Raw genomic sequence first — 17,859 nt, forward strand, 5'->3', positions numbered from 1 at the left:
TATGGCTCTCAGTTCCAGTACTTTCTGAATGACTTGTGATTCAACATTTGATTTCCTCCCTGATAACACAGGAGTTCTGTTATTGCCCCTCTTAGACGTGAGATGGACACATTGAACAAGATCAGTGCTAAGAGCAGTGGAAATTGCAATGAATTGCTCCATTTCAGGCTGGCTTAGCAGCAGCAGAAACGCCTTGGTTCCAAGTGATTTGGACTGCAGAGGAGGCAGCTCCACTCTTAGCTTGTTAGGATTCTTGACCTCGTGATGATTAAGGTTTAACCCACACTTTCATGATATCATAATTGCCTTACAAACTTAGGCTACTTAATGCTGTTTCAACATTCTATTGTGGTTCAAAATGAGAGTGGGAAATGGATACCATTCATTTTTTCTTAAATTTTAACTTATTAGGCTACAGATCACACTATGAATATCAAGTGTGGCCACAATAATTAATTGAACTTCTATGAAGTTTAAAATATTCTGTCAACTTTTATCCCTATTGATTTCTGTTTACTTTGATTTCTATTACTTGGCTTTATTTGTCGGGAGAGACTGGAGGGTCAAAAATGCAATAGATGTTGAAGAACTTCCTCTCTGGTTTGATCTGAGGACACTTGTATTCCAAACAGCTTCTCCTCGTTCAGCACTACAGGGACAGCAAATGGTTCAGAAAACCTGAAAACAGTGAGTTGGTCTCTTGAGGAAGGTTTGTGAGCCTAAAATAGGAAACTTCATAAGCCAACCAAACCAGCATCCGGTAATAAAACGGCCAGCACAGAGGATGGCAGTGGGTCGGATGCAGACCTTGGATCCTGAATCCCTCTGTCTATTTCTTGCACTATGTTTTTTTTTTTTATTATTGTTAATAACATTGTATTATGTGATACAGTTTTATAGGTACTGGGATTCTCCCTACCCCTCCCACAACCCACCCTCATGGTGGAGTCCTCCACCCTGTTGCATAACCACAGTTCAAGTTCAGTTGTGATTCCTTCATTGCAAGCATATACCCAGCATAGAGTCCAGCATCTTATTGTCCAGACAAGTCCAACGGCTTTTTGGGGAGACCCTTTCTGGTCAGAAGGCAGAGCCAACAGAATAAAATCCCGATCAATTAAAAGTCCCAACATAACATCAGCAACAATATACAATGTTATGGAATTAATTGGCATAGTATTGAGTAAACAATATGTTAAAAACAATGCAAATTCAATTTTTCAAAACACATGGGTTGACAGTGTTAATTACAGGTTCAAAAAAAATTAGAGGTTAAATTAAGGCAAACATGTGGTGTCTATCCTTTTAGGATTCGCTCATTTCCCTTATAGTTTCCAGTTGGGCCCATGTAGCCACAAAGAACTGCATTTTATTTTTTTTTTAATAGCTGAGTAGTATTTAATGGAGTAGATGAACCATAGCTTTCTTATCCAATCTTCTGCTGATGGGCGTTTCGGTTGCTTCCATGTTTTTGCAATTACTGATTGTGCTGCTATGAACATAGGGGTGCCTGTTGGTTTCTCGTGAAACAGGTGTTTTGGATATATTCCTAGGATGCACTATGTATTTTTATAGGAGATAACAGTCTTCACAAGAAAAGTTTTAATTGGTGAAAAGTGTGCAATACCCTGTGGAATGAGACCCATAAAATAAAATTAGACTAACAAAATTAAATACACATTTTAGGTAAACTTTATTTTAGCAGAGATTGATTCTCACAATGTTAATAGCAAAGTTTCTGAAAAGATGTCCCAAAAGGTAGAGAAGAATGCTGAATTTCAACTACATGTAACATCATGTAATCTCTTTGAGATTCTAAGTCAAATTTCACACAAAATATTTTATTAGGGAATGTGCTTTTTTTTTTCCTGACCATTTTTTCCCATTAAAACAGTATATGCATGTAATAATTTTTTATATTTTATCACAGAATTTAAGTTGCCTTAAATTAATTATATCTTGCATATACTAATTGTGAAAAGAAAAAAATTCAATTCCTAATCTTCACATATGAGCTATGAACAAACAGGCAAACACATTGATAGCGATTTATAATTAATGAAGCCAATGCATTATGCACACTTAAAATGCAGAAAGAGATTACAGAAAAGAAGTATGAATGAGATTTGAGTTATTTAGAAGAAGGTCATTTACATTACAAAATGACTTCTTTGTTATTGGAAATTTCATTTAATTATTTAAGAAATAGGTGACCATTCCATTTCTTATTGTGATATTATTCTTCATAATGCACTGAATGATTTTCTTTCAGTCTTTTCATACTATTATGTGTGACTGGCTTTTATTGACTATTCATAAAGTGCACTTAATAACTTCAGATATATTAAGGCTTTCTAGTTAATTAAATATGTATAATATAAATTGACTAGCAATGTAAATACCCTCTCAATTTTTTCATAGTATCACCTTCTCGGTATTATATTTTTTTTCCCCTAATGAAATGATAATAAAGAAGAACATAGTGAAGAACCTATGAGGTTTTCTTTATCTTGGTTTGTTGAAATAGCTGGGTAACAAAAGCAAGTTCTTCTCAAGTTGCTGATTGCCTTTCCGGTACTCCACTTCGCCAGCTTCATTTTCTACCTTCTTCAGCACCTCCTCTTGACTTGTGAGCTCTTCTAGACTATGGATCACACTTTATTTACCCTGGAGTCCTCAGCATCTTTTACCATGCCTTGCACAGCAGACATGCAATAATTAGTTCCTCGTTTCTAACTTAGCCTCAGTGATATTCCTTTTTTTTTAATGATATCAGTAATAGTTACAATACATTATGAGGCTATTAAAGTCAAAATAAAACATCGTGCATGCTAAAATTTTAACTCATCAAACAAAAATTCCTTGATTCCATTATGTAGGTTTTATCCATACTTTAAGATTCTACATGAACCATTTATCTTCCTGAAGATTTTATGGTTACTACAATTTATAATTATTTCTTCTTTACTCATGCTCCAATTTTTATGTTGGAATTGTAGAACTGTCTTGTAGAGGAAGCAGCTCGGCCCAAGAACACACAGTTCAAAAACTGGAACCTTTGAGCTTAGATGACTGATCACCTTTGATTGTATATGATGGGAAACTGACAGGGCAAGCGAATAACATTTCCGTTTATGTACTGGCAAAATGAAAGCATTTCAAAAAAGCTTGTCCAGAGATTTTTGTTTGTTTTAGGACTAATCACAAAATAAGTGTCACATTGGTTTGGCAACATGATTATTCGCTCCTGAATATGTTACAGATAAATTGCATACCAGTAGAAACTGCTTGTTGTAAAATGTGTTTATATTAGTAGATGCCCTTTTGCTATTGAACAAAGAAGAAAGCCACTCACCATCACCGTGAACCTTTCCCATTGATACAAGGAATATTGTGTGTCTTTTCTAGGATCTTTGCAGACTGGTGAAACCAAGGTACAGGGGAAAAATTCTCTATGATTATTTAAGACACATTTCTCAGTCTGTTTTTATCCAAATGATTTTCAATTCTCCCTGGTACTTTGCTCAGTAAATAATTGCCACTTTCTGCTGAATTTTTAATTCTCCCTTTTATACTGACTCCTACAAATATATCAGCTGTAGTTCTTATTTATTTATTTGCCTTTCTATTGCAGAAAAACAGAAAGGTGGCTAGAGGGTTCTCAATGGGGGTTCTCCTTCAAGATGGCCAGTAATTCAATTCAGGTCTCCAAGTGGGCAGCAGATCGACTCACTGTCTCCATTAGCAGGGAAGTGAAGCGAGGAGGCAGAAAGGGGAATCAAACACAGTTGCTCTGACACAGGGTGCAGCCATCCTAACAATGTCTTAGCTACTAGGTCAAGCACCCACCCCTGCACTCCTGTTTTGTTGTTATTTTACTGTTATTTTATTCTTTGTATTTGCCTTTGGTTTTGGTGAGCACTATTCCTTTGCTCTGTCAAGAGAATAACTTTAGGTATCTAGGCATCAGCACAGGATAACATACCCAGCAAAACTTTCCTTTGTCTTTGAAAATGAAATCAGATTCTCCCACAGTAAAGTTAAAAGAATATGCCTCTTCCAAACATGCAGTCCTCTTTTAAATCACACAACCTGGACTCCTCTTCTGTTGCAGTTAGGTAACCCGTCACCTGCCTACTGGTACATCCTATCAGAGTGATGGCTACTTTGGTTCTGATCTCTGCTAATGCCTATGACAAAGCAGCAGAAGATGCTTGCCTAGGATGTGGGAGACCCAGTGAGAGTTCCAGACTCCTGGTTATGCCTGAGTCCTGTCTTCTGTCTCTCTCTCTCTGTGAAACTATATTTTTCCGACAAATACAATGAATTAAAATAAAATAACATCTCTTACGTTTATGGAATCATCATCTTTCGCCCTTCATTCCTCTTCTAGAATAAAAGCATCTCAAACATTGCCACTCCCCTGCCCGATTTGATTCCTACTGATTCATCTGCTACAATCAGGCATGGATCCAAGTTTCTGGGTCTTGAAATTTACTTGTAAGACAAACGTTTGATTAAGCATCAGTGGTTTCATAATTATTCTTCTCTTACTTATAAATTTATTTTTCTTATACCTGCTATTAAGGGTGCTCTTCTTAGAGTTACCAAATTAGGTGATAGGTGCTAAGACAGATAACATATTTGTAACTTTATGTTCAAAATAATCTTCCTACATATCCTCAACATCCTTGCCTCAAATGTTCTATAATCCTTTGCTACTAATAAAACTTGACAGCTATCTGATTTTTATTTCTAAACAAGTAAGCTATTTTCTTGTTCACCCACGTCCCTTCTGAAAGCTTGAGGTTCTTTTCTGTATATTTATTATTCTGAAATTCAGGGAGAAAGACTTCAGTGTGGATCTGTTTCTATACATTGTGCTTGATGTGGTAAGTCCTATAATTTGAAGATTTCTAAGTACTGCTAACTTTTGAGTATTACTTCTAGTTCTTATTGATTAATTTTATTTTTAAGCTGAGAAACACTCTGTCATTTAGAATAATTTATCTCTATATAAAAATGTGCCAATCAATGCATGAGTTTATGAAAGAATATAACAAGTTCATCATGGTTGCTTTGGCAAAACAATTTTAGGTATATTCTAAAAGACACACTTATATTTACCTTTTTAAAAACTATTTATCCCACATGTAAGTTTTCTTAAGATATTTATGAAACATACTTACAAAAGATTTGACAGATGTATATACTAAGAAAACTCTCAGCATAAATGCTGTTGTGACTATATGCAATATTTCAGGAATTTTTCCCTCTGTCCTTGCAAGTTTTCCACTGATATCTCTCCACAAACCTTTATTGAAAGCAGAAATCAATGATGTGGCCAACAGACAAATAATACGGAAACAAGCGAAACTGCGGAAGTTTCTTTGAGAAGATCTTTGACATATGAATTATTTAGAATGTTGTTTAGTTTTCAAATACTTAAAATTTTTCTTGGAATATTTTTGGTACTGATTTCTATTTCAAATTCTTGGTGGCCAGACAATATATTTTATATACTTTATATAATTTAAAGTATTTTCAAACTTTTAGGGAGCTATTTTCTGGTCCAAACTGTGGTCTAATTCTCTTTTCATTTATCCAGATCAGTCTTACTCAGTAATGGATGTGTTCATCAACTGGTGTCCAAAGTGTGTCAGTCTACAAGCTCTTGTAAGGCTTGTAGTGTATTTATGGTGCTCCAACAAAAAATTCCTAAAGTAATAAATAAAAAACTGCATAAATACACATATCATATCACATGTAATTATTAAATACAATAATATTATATATAATATGTAATATATAGATTACATATACTGAACTTATCAACATGACATGGTCAAATATAAAATATTATATAATATGATATTATAGAATATAATATATGAGATTATATAATATATCACATATAATATTGTATTATATAATTCATATTATTACATATATATTACATATGTATTCTGAAATCATCAGAATGAGGTTGTCAATCATAAATGGCTTATTGTCTAGAAAGTCAGGGTTTTATTTTGTTCAGAGGAGTAGTTGAACACTAGGAATGAGGTAAATCACACATGCAAATCATTGGGAAAGAAGAAAACTTGGTACCTTGATATGGAAAAGACCTCGGTGTTGGAAAGAAAAAAGTGAGACAACATAGGTGGAATTTGAGAGAATTTAATGTGACACATTTTCAGAGAAGTGAGCAGAAAATGTGTGATCTGTTCACTCAATCTCAACTAATGACGAAAGGATTTGAAGCAGAAAGGGTAGCATGATCTCAATGACTTACCGGGAAAAAAGACAATCTGATTGTTACTTGGTGGGTTACAGATGCAAAAGCAGAAAAGAAAATTAGCATTTGCCTGAAAAGACTTAAAACCAATACTACATCAGTCAGAAAAGCACATGTTTTCCAGGGGAACTAAGTTCCAGAAACCTAATTATAAGCAGAAGGTCAGGCACCGTGGCATAACAGGCTAACCCTCTGCCTGTGACACAAGCATCCAGTATCAGCATCAGTTAGGGTCCTAGCATATCTATCCACTGCAGACCAAGCTCCATGCTAGTAGCCTGGAAATGCAGAAGAGGGCCTAATCCATGGGCTACTGCACATACACGAGAGACATGGAGAAAGCTCCTGGCCTCAAACCACCCCATTTCCAGTGGTTATGGCCGTTTGGGTAGTGAACCAGAGGATATAAGTTTCCCTTCTCCTTTTCTCTCTGTGTCTCTCCTTCTTTGTGATTCTTTCAAGTAAATATTTAATAAAAATGGTAGGAGTAGACAGATAATGAATTTTGAGGATAGTGCAGCAGATAAAGTTGTTGGTAGATTGAGTATAAATTTTGAAAGAAAATGAAAACAAATCTTTTTTTTAAGATTTATTTTTTTTTATTGCAAAGTCAGATATTCAGTGAGGAGGAGAGACAGAGAGGAAGATCTTCCATCTAATGATTCACTCCCCAAGTGACCACAACGGTCGGTGCTGTGCCGATCCGAAGCCAGGAGCCAGGAACTTCCTCCAGGTCTCCCATGCGTGTGCAGGATCCTGAGGCTTTGGGCCATCCTAGACCGCTTTCCCAGGCCGCAAGCAGTGAACTGGAGGGGAACTGGGGCTGACGGAATTAGAACCAATGCCCATATGGGATCCCAGGGTATTTAAGACAAGGACTTTAGCTGCTAGGCCATTCTGCCAGGCCCAGGAATGACTCTTAAAAGCATGTGGCTAAGTGACAAAAGTTAGACACAAAGAATTGAGATGGGATGGAAATTAGATTCACTAAATCAAGACCTTCCTAAAACCTGGTGTTCATCTCCAACTTCTAAGGTGTATCCAGACTACAAAGGAAGACTCCTGAGTCCCAGGCAGGGACTTACAATTGGCATGTGACCTGAGATGGCTACAGTAGGCCACACCATCATTGCGAATGTCAGATAGGTGAAAGAATCAGCACTGGATAGGCAGAACACAGAGCTGGATGCAAACTGGAGTGTTGTATTCCCTGGTGGAAAAGCCGAAACTCCAGACCAGCTGCAGATTAAAACGCAGAGTGCTGATAGGGACCCTGCACATCTCTACAATCCAATAAAATACCTCCTGCCCTCCTGTTGGGGGGCCAGTTGGTAGAACCCCTTCCCATCTTGCCTTCTCCTCACATGGGAATATAAGTCCCAGCAATTTTGGTTTGCATCGATCACAGTGCAGGTATACAGTATAAGAAGTTGAATAATTACAGAATATCATTAATTCACCACAACCAATAAGTGGAAATGTCTGGTTATTCTAAACTAGTCTTTTGAAGCTTTAAGAGTTAATCCCTTCTCCTGACACCAAACTAGATGAACACTGAGATGCCATTCAACACCAGTTTTTTCTTGGTGTTTGGTAATTCATGTAAATAAGTTATATAGATTGGTTTGTAGTTCTACTACCAATCCCAGGTTCTTTGTCTCACTTACATTTCTGCTTCTTGCCAGCTGGGCGAGGCTGCAGTACTGGTGGATGAGTGCCAGAACTGGGGGCTGGTCCTGTCAGTCTAGGGAGCAACACCCGCAAGCACGTGGGAGATCCATTGCGAGAGCAGCCTAGTAGGAGACCTTGGGGAACTCCCCTGGTAGACCTTAGCTCCTGCAGTTGGATTTAGGAGCTGGGTCTAGGGGAAGGCCAGACCAGGCTATGCGTGGGCAGATTCTGGAAGTGGGTTGGTCTGGGTCTGTCCACAGCACATGGGGAGCCCAATTGGTGTGCAATACCTGTCAGTTCATATGAAGGCTGGATTTTGAGTGGGCTGGGCTGGGCTGAGCTGTTGCCTTCACTGGCAAGAGATGGGCAGGGTGGGCTGAATCAGGTTGTAGCATCTGCTGACAAATACAGGGACTGGGGCAGGCCATCTCAGATTGGGCCACAGCACTTATTAGCACACACCAGACCCAGGGGAACCTCCCAGTAACAGAAGCTCCCAGTAGGGGAAATTCAGTTGGTGAGCATGTGAGCAGGGACTTGTGGCAGGACAAGCTGGGCTAACCTGCGACACTCTCTGGCACTCACAAGAGCTAGAATTGGTGTGGGTCTGCTGGGGTTAGACCTCAGCACCGGTTGGCAAATGCCAGTATTGCATGTGAGCCATATAAGTCTTGACCTCAATATACTGAGATAGGCACAAGATCTGATACTGGGAACATGCCTCACAGGACAACTACAGGCACTGCCTTGCTAGGATGGACCTATTGCTGGTGATCCAAGAATCAGGGAAGGGGGTCAGGCCAGGATGGACAAAGTGCTAACACATGTTATTGTATGTGGGGCTGGGGCTGGGCAGGCTGAGTTAAGCCATAACACTTGTGAGTGTGCACCACAAGAGCAGATGGGGTGTTGGCTAGGTTGCAGCAAAGGCTGGCACATGAAATAATGAGCTGGGGTGGGCTTGATGGGAGGCTATTGGGTGTAGCCCTGACTAGGCAATGTGACCCATTGGTATGCATGAGAACTGGGTGTGTGACAGGCTGCCTGGGTTGGACTGTGGCAGCTGTTCGTTCATGTGAGGTATAGGGCAAGGGTGGGACTGACCAGGCAGCTTTATCTACCAGTATTGTGCATTGGCTGGTGCAAGTGACAGACCAAGCCTGAGCCTGCACACTGGCACACATGAGTGAAGGCTGAGGTCACCCCAGACAAGGTCTCTTAGGGAACTCCCAACCCTAACTACTGGATCCAGACCCTGGATCTAGTCTTTGGCCACAGGAAATAGTTGCAGGGTATGTTGTCTGACCTTGGGATGCATGCATCAGGCAAAGGCTTAGGCTGCCACACCACAGACTCACTATTTTTACAAGATCTACTTAATCATTTGGGCCAAAGATTCAATGTAACTCCAAATAAAATCTTAGTGAACTTTTACAGATATTGATGAACTAGTCTCATTTTTTTTAAATGAAATATTGAGAGCCAATCAGAGAACACACTCCTGAAGAGCAAAGCTGGAAGATTCATTTTATGGGATTGCAAATATTATTTGAAATTATAGTCGCAATGGCAACGTGACTTTTCTGAAAGAATAGAAATGTAAAGCGACAAGACAGGATCGGGTGTGCAGAGCAGACAGGCGAAACTTTAATCAAGCAATTTTTACAAAGACCCATCAATAATTTTGGGGGAAAAGGTCTAGAAAAAAATACTTTCGAGCAAATTGGTCCACAAATACAAAATAAACCATGAACCTAGCCATTGATTTCACATCTTTCTTTTTTTTTTTTTTTTTTTTTAAAGATTTATTTTTATTATTTTCTCATTGGAAAGGCGGATATACAGAGAGGAGAGACAGAGAGGAAGATCTTCCATCCGATGATTCACTCCCCAAGTGAGCGCAACGGGCCGATACTATGCCGATCCGAAGCCAGGAGCCTCTTCCGGGTCTCCCACGCAGGTGCAGGGTCCCAAAGCCTTGGGCTGTCCTCGACTGCTTTCCTGGGCCACAGGCAGGGAGCTGGAAGGGAAGCGGGGCTGCCGGGATTAGAACCGGCGCCCATATGGGATCCCGGGCGTGCTAGGCGAGGACCTTAACCACTTGCGCCACCGCGCCGGGCCCGATTTCACATCTTTCAAAAAATAACTCAAAATAGATGACAGAGTTAAATCCAAAACTGAAGAAAAGTAGAGCTTGCAGACAAAAGAAAATATTTCTATAATCTTGGCTTTGGTGATGAATTTTAATATACAACCCCCAAGAAAAATCAAAGAAGATAAATATGATAGGAGTAATTTCAATAAAATGAAAATGTTGTTTAAAAAAAAAAACAAAAATGCTAACAAATGAAAACACAAAGCTTAGATTAGGAGAAAATGTTTACAAAACACTTGTCTGCTGGGAAGCAGGGTTCACTGCACATCAGCCAAGAAGATTAAATCTCAAGTTAAAAGTGGACTAAAGATATAAACAGACAGCATATGAAATATGCAAAATATGGTGAATGGATATGAAAAGATTACCAATATAATTGCTTTTTTTAGAAAATGAAATTTAAAACAATGTTGAGAGATTACTGCACAACAGGTAAAATAGCTAAAATCCAAACAACACAAAACAAAATTAAAACATGAAAAAAGAAACAAGCAAACAAACAACAAACAAACAAAAAAATCCCTGGTGCTGGTGAAGATGGAGGCAGGCGGACAGGAAATGAAAAACTCGTCATTGCTTCCTAGATGACAGATATAAAGCCACTTAGTAACCTTTTACGCTCTTACAAAATTAAATCTAAACTTCCGTACAACTCAGCTGTCATACTCCTGGATAATTACTCTGTTGACATAAGAACATTTTTGCACACATAATTGTACACATAAGTGTTTATATTATCTTTATTTATACTCACCCAAAAACTGCATTTAATTGAGATGTCTTCCAATTGGAAAAATGAAAATCAACTGCATTACATAAATACTGTAGAATAATGTTCATTGGTCAAAGGAAACAAGCTATTATTTCACTCAAGAATGCAGACTAATTTTAAAGGTGTATTTCTAAGCATGGGACTCGGTCTGAGATGTCTGTATCTTGTATAATTCCATTTACATGACATTATCAAGGGGACGGAACTCATAGAGATAAATAAAAAAGATGAATGGTTTATGAAAGCTTTAGCAAAGGAAAGGGCTGCTTTGTGCAAACAGGGAGGTTTTTAGAATGATGAAAGTATTTTCTGTGGTAATGTAATGGTAAACTCATGGCTCCACTTCTAAAAACCCATATAACTTGATTGCAGGAATGAACTTTAGTAGCTTCATATTTTTAAAAATTCACTACCGTAATTGGGGACGTGTGCATTGATTTAAGACTAGCAAAAGCCTTCAGCTGCCCTGCAATATATAATACGGCCTCACAGTAGGTGATTGACAAAGAGAGGTGCTGACCTCAGTAACTTCAGAATAAGCTGCCAACTGCGCTTCTAAGGGCAAAGAGTCAGTGTGCAAGCACTGTGCTCCAGTTGGTAGAGTTGTTTTACATGGGAAAATTGCTGTATGTGCATACTCAGAATTACCAAACAGCAAAATTGATACTCAATGTAAGATGCCAGATTTCTCACTTTTGTGGAGGGAATGAACATGAGAAATGCAGTAGCACATTGGGGCTGGGGTATCCGTCTAAACCCATGATCAGCTTGAAAACACTGAACTGAATATTTGTGGAAACAATTATATTTGTTAATACAAGAGGTAGTAAAAGTGTATGCAAGCATCCAATGATTCTCTCCACTGAGAGCACCTAGAAATGAAAGCACCAAGGGGCAAAGAACACACTTACCCCTCAAAAGTTTGTTTATTAGACCATTTCGAAACAGAAGTAACCTGGACTCGTTGCATTCATTGATAATTCTACATATGGGTAAAGGAGGACATAAGATGGGCCTAGACTCTTTTATAATAGAGAGAGTAAGCAAATTCTCAAAAGTCAAAACAACTAGCGTATGTCAAAATGACATAGGAGCCAAGTGAAAAGGTTTTAGTGATAAGAATGGGAACTTTTTGAAAATAGTATCCTAATTGATTATAACTAAACATACAAAAATTCATAAATACATACCTACATAAGTTATTTGACACATCAATTTCTGGGAACTAGTTGAAATCTTCTTACAAAGTAACTTTTAAAAGTGCTGTAGATGCCACCACCTTCCACTCACCCCCTTGCAAGGGGGATTATCATCACTTCCGTAAGACACAAGCCATACTGGGTGATTTTTATTTTCAAAGAAAATAAAATGGAAACAAAGGGAAACAGAGGTAAGTTAGTATACATTAGGGAAATGTGTGTGTGTGTGTGTGTTTAAGCATTGAAAATCAAGTTTCTAGGTAACAATAATAGAAAATTGGTATTTACTGTGTTAAAACAGATTTATATCCTAGCTCTGTACAGTTTTGCAGTAAGGATGAATTACTGCAGTATTTCTTTGATGAGACTGATATTTAGATTCATGTGTAATAGCTGCAGTGATAGGCTTTATATTGTTAAATACTCAGCTCATTTTGACAGATCCAGCGATAAAGTTATTTTCCACATGCTGGTAATTAGCTTTAGTGACAGCCAATATAACAAAATGGATCTTTAACCAAATAATGGAATGCACAGTGTGTTAATTCCAAACGATTTCTTTTGAATGCTAATTTGCTCCTGATTACATTATTGTTGCAGGTTTGGGCTGTTGAGTTTTATTTTGTTTTGTTTTGCTGACTCTTAAGAAACTAACCTAAACTTAATATCTTCTCAGAGCTTCCTTTCTGCTGAAACGGAAGGAAAATTTACTTGCCTCATTTTCAGGTCCTTGTAAATGTAGAGGGACTCAGTATCTGAGAACTAGACTCACACACGATTTGTAAAGCAAGGAAGAAAAAAACAACCAGTGATTGCCAATAATCAGATTTCAGCTCCAGTTCTGTGGGTCTGGAATTTTGAACTTTGGCTTCTGGAGTTCTTCTATTTGCAAAGATCTGCAGCGTTTGTGTCACAATTCATATTTTAACTTTTGTTGGGGTATTTCATACTATTTCTAAGCCATTTCCAGTTAGGTAAATGTAAGGATAAAAGAACCATTTGGAATGAATAAAAAGATAGGTATTAGAGTTGAGCAAGAATATGGTTTTTTGAAGAACAATATCTCTAAATTAATGCCAATGTTTCTTCAACCTCAATATCTGTACGGACAGTATTCTAAAATGTTGATGCTTTTGTAAATTTTTCCAAATGAACTGAAGTCATGATCTGTAAATTGCTTTAAAATAGAATTGATCGTTAGTCACGAAATAAGAAATTGAACCACATTATTTCCCTAGGTCCTTTTCATTTTTAAATCTAAAACCATTATTTCTTTTGACCTAATCCAGCTTGGGAACTATAAATCCAGTGATTACTATTCCGCAAATATTAACTATATGCTTCTTTTTTATTTTTCATATGTTTGTGATATTAACTACTTTGAGTGATGTTATAGCAACATTGAAATTGTATCTCCTAAGAAACTAAGACTATATCCACCTACTTTAGGATATCTACTAAATTCAGAATATTTCTCATTTTTCAAGCATTATGTCTAATAGACTTCAGAAATAAAGATATTAGTGAGAGAGACACAATTTTTACATAACAGTTTCTGGAGTCAATAGAAAATAAAATCATCCTGATGATGGCTCAATAAATCCGTTTGTATCAATCTCTTTGGAAACTAAGGTTTTTCTCACTCCCTGAGGCTCAGCACAGCAGGGTCTTGGGTTTGGAGAGTGAGTCAGTGGATGGCAGCTCTTTCTCTTCTCCCTCCTAAACAAGCAACTAAATACATTCTTATGAAAATGCCCAAGTAACTACAACAAAATCAACATTCTGGTTTTCTTTAACAGTCTTTCTGTTGCTGACCATACTCATTGCTCATTTGATTTTACACCTCCTGGCATTTTAGACTGTATCTCTTATAAGGAATGGATTTCATTTAAATCTTTATCTTCTAAGGCCTATGTTTTGGCTCAATTGGCTATTCTCCACCTCTAAGAGTTGACTTCCCGTATGGCATCTGCTCATGTCCTAGCTGTTCCACTTTCCACTCAGCTCCCTGTTTATCCCTTGGACTGGGAATGCATTGGAAGGCAGCCAATGCTCTGGGACTCTTTAAACTGTGACACACCTAGAGGAAACACATGACTCCTGGCATTGGATGGATCTGCTCTGGCCATGGAGGCCATTTAAGAATGAACCAGTGGATGAAAGACATTTTTTCTGTCTCTCCTCTCTGTAAATCTGCCTTTCCAATAAAATCAGTAATTTTAAAAACAATTATTTTTGATGAACTAAAACTGTGTTTATTTTCTCTGAATGTGCACGTGTCTTAACTGCAGTTAGTATAATTCTTCCTAGAGAATATCTTTCGTTCTATTGCTTTCTCATTTGTTGACTTAGTTTATGCCATTTATCAGGGCCACATATCAAGTACAATACACACTCAAACATACTCATATACATATATACATATATATTACATGTATATGTGTATAAGTATTTATCTAAATAATGCAGAATCATCAGTAAAAATAACTCTTTCTGTTTTTATTTCACAGAAGTTTGAGCTTTGTTTTACAGGGGCTGTGCTATTAAATAGAAAACAAGAAAAATGATTAAATATGTGGCTGTATAATTTTCACACATAGTATTAAAGAAAAGAAAAAGAATGTAACCATAGTGGTACTAGGTACAAGTAAATCAGACTAGTATGTGCCCTAAACAGCATAGGTGTGAACCATTGTTGAGTATTGTTGAACTCTGTAGGTGTCCTGGGATGGAGTTAGATGGAATGATTGCATCATAGGTAAAATCAATATCATGTTTTTAAACCTAAATTTTATGCTATTCAGAAATTGTAAAGAAAACAATATCCTTTCCATGAAAAAGGAAATGAATGAAAAGAAATCGTGTAAAAATTAATTCAGATCAAGCCAGACTTGCCACGTGACATGCAGTATGTTAATTGAGGAATACTTGATTTGTAAGGACAGCTCTTTCTGTTGATTAGTTTTTTAAATATATTTTTATTTTGAATTTTGAATTATGTGGTACAATTTCATATAGGCTGGGATCCCCGCCTCACAAACTCCCACTCCCCCTCAGATTATTCCCATTTTGTTACAATAGTGTAGTCCTTCATAAGGAGTCATAATTCTATCACAGCCCAACATTGTTGGTTCAGACAATGTCAGACAGTCCAGCATCCCATTGTCTACACATGTCCAACAATTTCACAGGGATCCATCTTTCTTCTGGAAACAGGGGTGCTTGTTCCATTTACCCCCATATCTGTGTATGATAGACCCCAGTACGCCATCACTATACATTTCCATAAATGATAAGCAATGAAACAAGGTCAACAACTGGTATGAGTTAGAACAGCCACAACAGCAACATCAACAACACATTACAGCACCATGAAAAAAATGTGCCACTGAGTAACCAAAACAAGGGTGACAAAAAAGAAACACCAAAGTCTCTTGGGAAAAATGATGCCATTGTATAATTCATGAGTCCTTGATGAATTCATCATGATTAGGTTGTTTTAAATGTCAATTTTCATCCTATTTTGGTAGATAATTAGAGTGAAGACTGTCTCCAGATAAAGCAGTTTGAAGGTTTCTAAGAAGTTCCAGCAACTAAGATTAAGATAAGAAGAAAGTTATATGCTAACAGAGATTCACCAGTTTAGCATGGATTAAGAGGTGGTGGTGACAGACTTGTTCCATAAATGCTTCCAGAATTCTGTGATGAACACTGGATGTGAGGTCAAAATTAATCACATTTGAGGCATGCTAGAGGTTTGGGGCCAGGATTTCTGTGTATTTTATTTGTTCTCATGATGCTGAATACATTATATTTGTGAGGTACCCAAGGGATGGTGTCAGGTACAGAACTAAATATATGTTTTGAGAATTCAGTAACGAAGTCTTGAAATTAAATTTGTGAGTTTTCTTTATATCCATGATATTTGAACTATGGCTATGAAAGACACAACAGGAAATGAGTGTTAGACTGAGAACAGAATTGTTCTTGGAAAGAGCTCCAGGTAATTGGTAATGTTCTGAATCAGCAAGACAGAAGAAGAGATAATAAAGACTTTAGGAAAAATCAGTAATATTTGCCAGTCTATATAATCATCTTCTAATCCTTTCAAAAGAGGGAGAGTTAGATACGAAGAGAAAAAAAAATGGAGAGAAAGACAGGGTGGGAAGAGAGAGAGAGAGAGAGAGAGAGAGAGAGCACTAACACCTGTTGATTCACCCCCTATAAAAGCTGGAATTGGGAAAATCCTAATCCATCCAGAGCGTTGTGCGTGGCCAGTGGGGATTTAAGCACATGGAAATTGTCCACTGCCTTTTCAGCAGCATTAGCATTACCTGATGGGAGGTAAAGAAGCCAGGACTCAAGTGGAACTCACTTTGAAATAGGAAACTGCTTTTCCAGCTGCAGCTTAAACTGGTGCAAGACTGCCTGTCCCACACCTTCATTGTCCTGTGTTCTCCATTAGGATATATGGAGCTTTTCGTTCTCATTTTCTTCATTAATATTTGAACTTCTTTTCCCTTTGTCCTTCAGAAATGTGTCAAGGTATTTGCTCCATTTTCATTTGGATCTACTGTATGGAAATAAATACAGAGCTGCATTTATTTTGCCTTTTGTGCACCTCTCAATATACTTCTTAAAACATACGTATGAAATATGTGCAATTTGTTCCATTGATCTATAAAAATTCAACAGACAATTGAGTAGATATTTGCCCAATCAACTTTTTTTTGAATTAGGAAGTAGTCCTTTTGATTTTGCAAACTGACTGCACAGAACGGCTTTAAACATTGATGCTGATGGGAAGAATCGAGTAGGAAGAAAGTGAATAGCCGGAGATGCAGGATCTGGGTGAGCATGGAGCTGATGGTCAAGGCAGTGATGAAACACCCGACTAGGGAGACAGAAACAGCTTTTCTCTTTGAAACTAAATTTACAGTTGCCCTAGCTCTTAGAAAATGCTGATTGCATGGAGATTTGCACAGTCCAAGTAGGCTTTGGGTACAGTTTTAATACAGGACAATGTAACACATTTTACCGTTTCTCAGAGAATTCACGTAAAGGTGATGGGTGTGTAATTGTTACACTTGAATGCACCAAACTTTCTTACTGTTTTCAAGGATGCAGTTCATAATGATTTCAAGATTCCTAACCTATGTGAACACTGGTCTTGCCAAGATAAACATTCTCTGCAAATTACACTTTGTTTCTACTCTGTTCCAAATTAAAATGAATTTGACATTTAGAAGCAAAATTATAAAATATTCCGGAGATTCCTTGGCATTCAAAAGACTTTGTGTTATCTGAGTTGGTATATAAACATCTCCCAACTCTGAGATTCCCTTGTGCACTTTTCCTCTAAATCATTTACAAAAGTGCTAAAAATGGCATACGCTGCCATTGTTCTCCAGGGAAAAGTGGTGTTTATACTTCTTTATTTAGAAAAATGTTTTCTTATTCTTAAAATTCCCTTTCGTATCTAAGCTAGACTTGTCACCAAGGGCTAAAAAAATGTCCAAGATTGCATGAGTTTTAAAATTCTTAATGCATTCTAGTGTATAACATTATCAATTATTTAATTATTTTTAAAACAATTACTTCCATGACTTGCTGTTTCTTCAACCTGTTTTGGTGCTTTTTTCCATCTGATTATACAGATTTACTCCTAATGTATTATCTTTTTAATGGAATCTATTAATTGTTACACTAGTAATTTTTTTTTCTTAAAATGCTGTTGGACTCTAGTCTTTCATATCATTGAAAA

At 37.3% G+C, this 17,859-nt stretch overlaps 1 long non-coding RNA gene across 1 annotated transcript; it reads right to left on the reverse strand.

Annotated features, from left to right (window-relative positions):
* Nucleotides 1-903: 903 nt before the first annotated feature.
* On the reverse strand, nucleotides 904-15,209 carry LOC121146199. The gene is made up of 3 exons (XR_005882163.1): nucleotides 15,133-15,209; nucleotides 3,543-3,545; nucleotides 904-915 (listed from the first exon to the last, which is right to left on the reverse strand). It is a non-coding gene; the product is annotated as an uncharacterized LOC121146199 (long non-coding RNA).
* Nucleotides 15,210-17,859: the final 2,650 nt, after the last annotated feature.

This window comes from Ochotona curzoniae, unplaced genomic scaffold, assembly GCF_017591425.1.
Source record: "Ochotona curzoniae isolate NIBS_2020 unplaced genomic scaffold, NIBS_Ocur_1.0 scaffold_3890, whole genome shotgun sequence".
Taxonomy (NCBI): domain Eukaryota; kingdom Metazoa; phylum Chordata; class Mammalia; order Lagomorpha; family Ochotonidae; genus Ochotona; species Ochotona curzoniae.